The sequence below is a fragment of the Daucus carota genome, chromosome 6 (genome assembly GCF_001625215.2).
Source record: "Daucus carota subsp. sativus chromosome 6, DH1 v3.0, whole genome shotgun sequence".
Classification (NCBI taxonomy): Eukaryota; Viridiplantae; Streptophyta; class Magnoliopsida; order Apiales; family Apiaceae; genus Daucus; species Daucus carota.
The window spans coordinates 20,929,223-20,940,376 of NC_030386.2; positions in this window are offsets into that span (position 1 = coordinate 20,929,223).

An 11,154-nucleotide genomic window follows, 5' to 3' on the forward strand; every position below is an offset into this window, starting at 1 on the left:
TGGACTAATTTATCCAAAGAGAATCTCTCATTGATTGCAAGAAAATGAGCTGACTTGGTTAATCTGTCCACTATAACCCAAATGGCATCATGATTTGCTTTAGTCCTTGGTAATCCTACAATAAAATCCATAGCAATATGTTCCCACTTCCATTTTGGAATCTCTAAAGGTTGCAATAATCCACTTGGTCTTTGGTGTTCTGCTTTCACTCTTTGACACGTATAACACTTACTTACCCATTCTGCAATCTCTCTTTTCATGTCTGGCCACCAATAGTTTTCCTTTAAATCTCTATACATCTTAGTGCTGCCTGGATGAATTGAATATTTAGAATTATGTGCTTCTTGCAATATGTCATTCTTTAACTCTGTTACCGGTGGAATCCATATCCTGGAAGAAAACCTAAGAATACCTTGATCATCTTTCTGTGTACATAACTCCTCCCCTACTAGCTTGTTTACATCCTGATCCATTACCTCTTCCTGACATTTCTTAATCTTTTCTAATAGCTCTGGTTGGAAGATCATGGTATACACCGCTATCTCTGATGGTTCATGAATTCTTACCTCAATTTCCAACTTTTGAAACTCTTTATACAATTCTTCTGGCACAGTCAATACGTTTAACCTCTCCTTTCTACTTAAAGCATCCGCTACAACGTTGGCTTTTCCTGGATGATACTTAATCGTACAATCATAATCCTTAATCAACTCTAGCCATCTTCTTTGTCTCATGTTCAGCTCCTTCTGAGTAAAGATGTACTTCAAACTTTTATGGTCTGTATAAATCTCACATTTTTCTCCGTACAGATAGTGTCTCCATATTTTTAATGCAAATACAATAGCTGCTAACTCCAGGTCATGAGTGGGGTACTTTTGTTCATGAGGTTTAAGTTGTCTAGATGCATACGCAATAACTTTATCATGCTGCATCAATACACATCCTAATCCTTTATAAGAGGCATCACTATATATCACAAAATTTCCTTGATCATCTGGAAGGGACAATACTGGTGCTGACACTAACCTTTTCTTCAACTCCTGAAAACTTTCCTCACACTTCTCATTCCATATGAACTTTTCATTCTTTCTAGTTAACTTGGTCAGTGGAGTTGCAATTCTTGAGAAATCCTGGACAAACCTTCTATAATAACCTGCTAACCCCAAGAAACTCCTGATCTCTGTGGGGGTCTTTGGTCTTTCCCAATTCATTATAGCTTCAATCTTTGCTGGATCTACTTTGATTCCTTCCCGACTCACTATATGTCCTAGAAATTGAACTTCTTGTAACCAAAATTCACATTTAGAAAACTTTGCATACAACTTCTCCTTTCTTAGTATCTCTAAGGCTGTTCTTAAATGTTCCGCATGCTCCTCAGCTGTCTTAGAATATATCAGAATATCATCTATAAAAACAATCACAAACTTGTCCAAATACTTCTTAAAGACTCTATTCATTAAATCCATAAAAGCTGCTGGTGCATTCGTTAATCCAAAAGCCATCACTAAAAATTCATAATGACCGTACCTTGTTCTAAAAGCTGTCTTAGGTATATCCTCAGATTTGATTTTAAGCTGATGATATCCCGACCTAAGGTCAATCTTAGAAAAATATTCTGCTCCTTTCAACTGGTCAAACAAGTCATCAATACGAGGTAAAGGATATTTATTCTTGATAGTAAGCTTATTAAGCTCTCTGTAATCTATACATAACCTCATACTTCCATCTTTCTTCTTTACAAACAACACTGGTGCTCCCCATAGGGATACACTCGGTCTGATCACTCCTTTTTCCAATAACTCTTGTAATTGTTTTGCCAATTCTTTCATCTCTACAGGTGCCATCCTATACGGGGCTTTGGATATCGGCTCCGTTCCAGGTGCTAAGTCAATTGCAAATTCTATCTCTCTGTCTGGAGGAAGTCCTGGTAACTCATCCGGAAACACGTCTGGAAATTCATTCACTACAGGGATATTTTCAAGTTTTACTGGTTCCTGACTTTTATCAATTACATAAGCAATATAGGCTTCGCATCCTTGTCGTAACATCCTCTTGGCTTGGAGCATGGTTAAAAACTTCTTTACTTGCTTTTGTCCTCTAAACGTTATTACCTTGTCGTCTGGTGTCATTAATATTACTTTCTTATTTTTACAATCTATCTGCGCACTATGTTTAGACAACCAATCCATCCCTAGAATTACATCAAACTCCCCCAACTTGAAAGGTATCAAGTCGGTACAAAACTTATTTCCTAAAATCTCAATTTCACAATCAGGGCAAACTCGATTAACGGAGATACGATCTTGATTAGCTAGTTCTACATTCATAACCTCATTTAACAATTCAACCGGACAATTCAACTTATCAACAAAAGCTTGAGAAATAAATGATCTAGTGGCTCCGGAATCAATTAACACCTTGGCAGTTATAGAGTTTACATTAAGCGTACCTGTCACCACATCGGCATCCTGAATAGCATCCTTCACTGACATATCAAAGACTCTTGCCTTAGGAGGTTCATTCACTTCTGGAACAGTTCCCATGATTCTAAGTGCATTGCTAACAGGGGCTGGTGCCTTGCAGTCTTTAGCCATGTGTCCTGGCTTTCCACATTTAAAACATGTATATCCTATGGCTGGAGTCTTACTTGTTGAGCCTCTATTGGTCTGATCCTTTATCGCTGGCTGGTTCTGACATTCTCTAGAGTAGTGTCCTTTCTGGTTGCATTTAAAACATACCACATTCAGTTTGTTACATACTCCTCCATGTCTCTTGCCACACGTTTGACATTCTGGCATTGAAGGCCTTTGCTGATTGGCCTGACTTCCCGTAAGAAAACGTCCTCCTTGTCCACCACTGCCTATTTTCTTAAAATTAGGATTTCCTCCTGCTTGAAACTTCCCTTTCTTCTGGAACCTCCCTTGATAAGATGATCCTCCTCTATTGTCTGGCTTTCTCTTCTTATCCTCTTTAGACTTCTGAAACAACTCATTCTCAGCCTCCGCAATCATTGCCTTCTCAACCACTGCCGCATAAGTCTCTAATTGCAAAATAGCTAACTTGCTTCTAATCCAAGGCTTCAGACCTTGTTGGAATCTTTTTGCTTTCTGCCTATCTGTCTCTACATAAGTTGGCACAAACCTAGCCAATTCCGCAAACTTATTCTCATACTCAACCACAGACATATTTCCTTGTTTCAGCTCTAAAAAGTTCAACTCCATTTGGTCTTGAAGAAACCTAGGAAAATACTTTTCTAAAAACAATTCCTTAAACCTCTCCCAAGTAATCTCAACCGTACCTTCCATATTCTTCACAGATTCCCACCAATACGTTGCTTCATTCTTTAAGTAATGACTAGCAAACTTTGTTTTCTGATCCTCACTTGCTGGAACTAATTCAAAACACTTTTCCATTTCTTTTAACCATGTTTGGGCTGCAACAGGATCGGCTGAGCCCTTAAACTCTGGAGGATGAACCGCCTGAAAAGTTTTAAAAGTTACCCTAGGATTCTCTTGATGTTGCTGTTGTCGGGTAAGATGAGCAGTTTGTTGTGCCAAAATTTGAATTAGTTGGGCCACAGCAGGATCTACTGGGCCTATGTTGACATTCTGGTTATCATTGTTATCATTGATGCTGTTGGTGCCTTCAGGATCACTGTTGGCACGAGTATGTCTTGTTGGAGGCATTCTGTAAAGAAGAAACAATTCACTTAGTCGTTTTAAATTAAATTCTCTTTTTATAAAAGGGTTTTAAGAAAACAGATTTATACATTTTTGAAAACATTTTTGAGATTATTTAACTAAATAAATTGCATACTTCTTTACAGAATGTAAAGCAATAAAAGAAAGGTTGCAATATTATTACAAGAGTTTATGATCGGTACTGAAAGTAAAGTAAAGTAAGACAAGTGCGATAAAGTAAAGGACAAGACTGTAAAGTAAAAGATGCTGATATATATAAGTCAGTGCTGGAGATACAAGCGTTAAGCGCTTCATCAAAAGTAAGGTACAACAACAGCAACAACAAGGCTATCTAGTCAGCTCAGCTAATCTATATATACATGTCAAAATCTGCTGACGACTACAACAACATACACATCATCTGGCCAGCTCCGCTAGTCTATATATACATGTCAAAATCTGCTGACCTGATATAAACTACTCACTACACACTGCATCATACACACTACTCACTACAATACTGACCATCTCCAACACATGATATACTCCAGACCTATAGAAAGTCTGGGCCTCCGATAACCTCCAGCTGCTCCAAGACCCACCGAGCCCAGTCTATAATATCTCCAGGGGTACCAAGGGGTGCGGTGATCCCACATAACCTCTCTACTGCCTCTGTCCTAAAAGCACGTATCTCCTCTCTCAGCTGTCGCTCTCCCCTGTTAGGATCTAAATCCCTCATTGCCTGTGTCAGCTCTCCAATCTGGCCCAACAGCTCCTCTCTCTCCATCAAGAGTGCCTGATAGTAGTGGTAGGGTACCGAAAGAGGGGAACACGGATAAGAGGGTCCGACACCTGAAAATCCAGAAGACTCATGCTCTGGTGGAGGTCCACGGATAGGAGGTCGTATAAGGGGAGCAGGTGGGGGCATCTCAGGTGCAGGCGGAGGTATAGCCCTAAGTGGTATAGCTGCAATAGGGGTCTGTCCACTATGAGGGTATCCAGGTGGACGTGAAGGTCCAGCTACAGGTGGGGGTGTAAGTGCCCTGGGTGAAGATACCGGTACAACTCCAGGACGGAGTGGAAGTCCCTCAACCGTCGACTCTGAATGATCCGAATGAACCGGGGTACTGGGGCCTGACATGTCTGATAGTCTGAGAACCAACATAAACAAACACGTATCAAAATCTGTATCCACTACCAAAATCAACCCTAAATCTTTTACGAGTTCCTCAACCTCTCAACGTTCTATCTACCTATCACTCATTTCTAGTCCTAATCTTCTACCCAACCTAACAATCTAGGCTTGTTTCATTGACTTAAACCTGTCGCTCTGATACCAACCTGTGGCGCCCTCCAAACCCGGGTCAGAAGTTTGGGGTCCACACTATAACATAAACCTGTAATTAATAATATAATAGATGCAGTGACCCTTAACTGTCCATGGATCGCAACAGGTTAAAGTATAAAACAAGCCACAACATATCTTTAATTATTACAAACCCAATCCCAAAATATAAACTTAATTCTTACAAGCTTACAAGTCATCTATGTTTCGTTATTCATACTATTACATATATAAAAAGCCAAGTGCTGCTGATAGCTCCCTCTGTCTCTCAGCCTGGAATTCTGGCTTTACCACTAGTCTGAGGGTCATCATTACCAACCTTCTCTGCTTTCACTGGAAAGAACATAGAGTATCGCAAGAGTGAGCTAACAAGCTCAGCAAGTGTAACAATATCAATTTAAACATTTATCAAAAGATAATGGAAATCAGTATCTAATAGAATCAATCTCAATGTCAAGGTTTCTTTTTAGAGTTTCAATTAGAATTGGATATTAAATTTTATTTTTAAAACCAAAGGTTAGGCTGCTGATCAGTCAGACACTAACCCCGAGCAGGCCCCGCCATGCTCGTTTACTGGATCCAAGGCACACATTGGCCTAAAGTGACCACTCATCTGGTTTTGACCATTCATTTGGTCCATTTAAGAAAAACTATCCAATTCTATTATGAATCAGGATGAGCAGCAGTATAATTCAATAAACAGAATCATTAATAACATGATTAAACTTTGAAGCAGAAACAGAATACAATTCAGAAACATCTTCAAGATATTCCGAAATAAGAATCAGAAATAATTCCACGAGTCAAGGGATCAGATATAGCATATCTGGATTTCAAGTGTAACAGTAGTCATGGTTTGTATGAAAGAAGGTTTATGGTTTTGTAAAGAATTCACATGTAAAAAGGTGTTTTCAAATTCAAAGAAATTAGGTTATTGAAAAGGAATAAACACTTGTGGGGTGTATGGTATTTCAGGTATGATTGACTTCCAGTCAATTGGTTTGGATATCCAAGGTGTGTCAAAACATTGAAATGAGGTTTATATGGTATTTATTTAAACATCTCAAGGTTTGAAGGTTTACAATTGAATAAGGTTTCAGAATAGGTATCAGAGAATCAATTTAATGGCTCAAGAATCAATGAATGAATAGTCCAAGTGGTAGTTAAAGAATCTGGTTGATGGTTCAAGAGTCAATGAATCAAACAATTCATAATATGGCTCAATAAGTGTCAGGAGTGAATTAGAAAGCTCACAAAGCAATCACATAAAGGATCATATATATATATATATATATATATATATATAATTGAAGGAAAGTATCAAGGAAACTTGCCTTATACTGACGATTTTAAATTTCAATTGCTTCTGCTCGATATACTATTCTATATCCACTTGCTTTCCCCTTTATTACGCCTGGCTTCTCTGCTAATCATCACAACTAATTATCAATATGTGATCTCATACTATTCTCATCATCTTACATTCGAAACGAGCTTCTATCTACCCTTCGTTTCACCCAAATCCGATTTACGGATCAAAAGATATGTCAAAAACAATTTTATATCAATCACGTAAACACATAACATATCAATCAGATAGCACATAGCACATATCACATAAAATATTTAATAAAATATATTTTTCAAAAGAAGTTTGAAGTCAAACGGACTTTTCTGGTATTTATTAAGAATTTTTAAACATTTTTCAGAATTAAAACGGGTCAAAGAATCATTTTATAACTAAATAATCCATTTTTGGATACTCGAAATCAAGTCCGAAATCATTTGAAATCAATTAACGAGCTTCAAACATATTTTAGAATAATATTTCAAAGCTCAAAATTATTTTTCGGAATTTTAAAATCATTTAAAATTATTTAAAATAATTAAATCTAATTAATAAATCAATTAAAATTAATTAATAATTAATTAAAACAATTAATCAATTAATTATTTAATTAATTGACTAATTATAGTAATTAATTACTAATTAAAATTAATTAATAAATTAAATCAGATTTATTTTTGAATTAATAAATAATTAAAAACAATTTTTGAAATTAAAATAAATGATTTTCGAAATTAAATTTAAATAAATAAAACTTTTAAATAATTTTGAAAGTCCAAGGTTTAAAATATAAACTTTGGAAACTTAAACAGGGGCTGATTTGAAAGTTTAGAAAACTGGGGGTTAGTTTTGTAAAACTCGAAACCCGGAGATTTGATTTACAAAAACAAAAAGTCCAAGGACTGAACTTCATCATTTCCAAAACATGGGGGGCTAAACTGTAATTTGGCCAAGCCGCCGCCCCCCGACGTCGACCTCACCGGAGATGGCCGCACAGGCCACCGTTCTTTACCAAACGCTCCAGATACCTTAAACACACTGCAACAAATCCATTCATGATCTCAGAATCAATAAAAAGCTTGCCAATCAGCCGGAAAAGCCGATCGAAGTAGCCGCCGCCGAATTTCTTGGAAACTCCGGCGAGGCTTAACCACAACTCCTCCATTCAATCTAAATACACAAACTTATTCCGCTCAACCCGCTCTACCTGATGGTGCTATCAACATACGCCCAGAATCAACAGATAAGAAATCCCCAAAGTTCAATTAAGAACATTCAAACATTCATATAAACCCTAATTTCAACCCTCGATAATTAAACTTAAAATTAACTATGTTATTGAACTCCAAATCAAGCATATGATATACCAAAATGATCAGGAGAACATTATCTACAACATACAAGCAAGAAATCACATGAACAACTTCAAAATCAAAAAGCCCTAATTTGAGCTTGTTTAATTCGAATTTAAATCCTCAAATCCGAACCTACCTGATGTTTCTGCACTAAAACTGATGCTAGATTTGGATTCTACTCGTCAAAACCTTCGATTTGAGTATTTGAACGCCAAAATCCGAGTCCGATAACGCTTCCAAATCTTCGTTTGAATCTCAAGAACACGAAGAACACTCTCGGGAATTTCTCGGTTTTAACTGGTTTTATGATTTTCGTAATGAAATAAAATACAGTTAAGAATATTTATACTTATGAATAATTAGTACCCCTTTGGATCATATATGACACGAAAATACAATGTTTAATAGCTTTATATTAATAAAACGGGTCCAATCGGTACCGGTTTTCGAGATAATTATCAAAACGGGGCTTTTTAATCCGTCATTAGTATGCGGGTCCCACCGCCATTATTACAAGATAAGGATGAATATAAAATATCTAGTTTCACGTTTATCGATACAAACAGATAATTATCGATACCGAAAAATTCCGCCGGACCGGCTCCGGAACAAACCGTACTCCGGATCGAAAAAGTCAAAACATGAAAAGTGTCCGGAATGTTCAAATTAGGCTAAAGGTGAATTTTGTTGAAATTTTCGGGAAGTAAAATCTCGGTACCGTTACAGGTTGACGGTTTTTGTAAAATCAAAATAATTAATAATTAATTATAATATACATAATTAAATCCATAAATCAAATATAAAATCATACGACCATACATAAATCGATATGAAAATATCTAAATAAACTATATTTTGTACTGAACACATAAAAATTGGTATTCCTCAAATTTAATCAAAATTCATAACTAAATTAATATAACAGGAACCAATTAATTCACAAAAATTCACATAAAATTCATATAATATTCATTAATCATTCAAATAATTACACAGATAATCCCAGATGTTACATCCTTCCCCCCTTAAAAGGATTCTGTCCTCAGAATCGCTTAGGTGAACAAATGAGGGTACTTTTCACGCATATCACTTTCTAATTCCCAGGTTGACTCTTCAACTTTTGGGTTTCTCCATAGTACTCTTACTAATTTCACTACCTTGTTTCTTAACACTTTCTCTTTTCTATCTAGGATTTCCACTGGCATTTCTACATACGATAAATCTGCCTCGAGTTCTACCGGCTCATATTCTATCACATGTTTTGAATCTGGATTATACTTCTTTAGCATCGATACATGAAAGACGTTATTTTAAAAAACTGAAAATCACATCTTAAAGTAGATTAAAAGTTATTTTCGGTGACATATTTTTTTTATTTTTTTAATCAATAAAATATTAATAAATTTCAGTCAAAATTTGGTCAATTTGACCGGCACAAAAGCAAATATGACAACTAAAAAGGGACGGAGAGAGTATAAATTAATGTCATCGAACCATCTATCTATCTATTCTATTAATAATAGCCCAACATGGATCATGTTGAGCAAATAAAATCATTAGACATTTTAATCTCATAAAAAGACTTATTTACCTTTATATTTAAAACTCATTAACTCTCACATTAACTTGTCATTTATGTCTTAATAACATTCATTCATATAATAATAACGCATGGGACCAATTTAGCAAATGAAATTATGACACTTTTTATTCAATTGATTGAGAAACTTATCCTCACTTTTAATATTTGTGAAAAAATTGTCCTTTAATAGAATCGAACAGTGAGTGCACTGCTAGCTTTCATTTTTCTGTAGCATTATATCAACTTGTCATTAATGTTTTAATATCGTTTATATAATATGTATGTATCGTGTAAATAACAGATTTTTTGATGTTTTATTATAGAGACTTAATTCTTGTCAATTTTTAATAATGACTTTATGTTTGTATTTGTTAATATAAAATATATTGTCCAATAATATATATATTTATATATGATATGCATACTATTTTTTCTGTTTAGAAACAATATCGGTACCATAAAAGTGACTAGATTAAGAATCAAAGACAATTCTAAAAATATATGATTTAGGTTTTATAAAAATATCTCTAAAATATGAATTTTAATCAGACTATAATATATTTATATAGTTGTTAGATTGTTTATTAATTTATTGCTAAAATTGAATTAAAAAAGGTTATTACATATCAGTGCTAGAATAATAATATAATAAAAGTATTTGTAGACAGATCTGATGCCTCTAATGTGCTACTCTTATGTGTGCATGTATCGGAAAGTAAAGATTATAAGATCATTATTGTATTAGTAATTCTTTATTAATCCATTATTAAAATATATCAATAATATACTTATTTATCATACTTTTCATAATTCAATCTTTAATAGAATCATGATTATCTTGTACGAAGTATCTGATATGTCGAAGGTAATTCGAATATAACTTCTCATCGCAATAGAGGTTAAATTGTATATAAAAACAATTCACACTTTACTTTCAATCGAAATATAAGTATTATACCGTCAATTACGAGCTGCACAAAATTATTATGGATGTTTAAATAATTTTGTAATACTTTAATCTCCACGATATATCATTATTTTCGCTTAACTAATGAAAGTGTGTTTTCAAACGCATTAAGTTTTGTCATTTTTTGGATTTCAAAATAGGAAATCATACAATATATATGTAAATAAGCCGTTCGACCCAACATCTAAAATTCATAAATTTGATGTATTTTTTTTATATATCTAGAAACTAGCACACAAATTATAGGTTAACTATTTAGAAAATATTCGTGAATGATCAATTTTCATATAATTATATTGATCACGTTAAATTTCATAAAAATTTTAAAAAATAATTTACATATTTAAATCGAGTTACTAGATACAATACTCGTGCCTTGCACGGGTTTTAGGGCTAGTTATGTTTTAAAAGTTCAACGAATTTTGTACAATGATTATTCAAATCTAGTTTTGCCAACAAATTTTAACCAACTCGGATGAAGAAGTTCTCGGGATCATTGAAATAAAAACAACAACGGTCTTTCTAATGTGTGCCCAAGGGCACACAATAAACACTAAATTCTATAAAAATGAGCTATTTTGATTGGTGGAGTTGAAGTGAATACAGGGGGGCCATTCACATTTATTGTTAACCCACCAATCAAATAGAACTATTTTTATTGGAGTTAGAGACTATTGTGTACCCTTGGACACACCATAGATACTCCCAAACAACAATACACTTTCATGTAAAGTTTGTGAAAGAAGTTTCCAAGTTTCCAATCGCACAAGAGCAGAAGTGCTTATAGCTATTATACTCCTCGTCAATGCAAATTATAAGACAATTTTACATGCCATGTTATAGCCCAAAAGTGCAAGACAAGTTTTGAAAGACATGC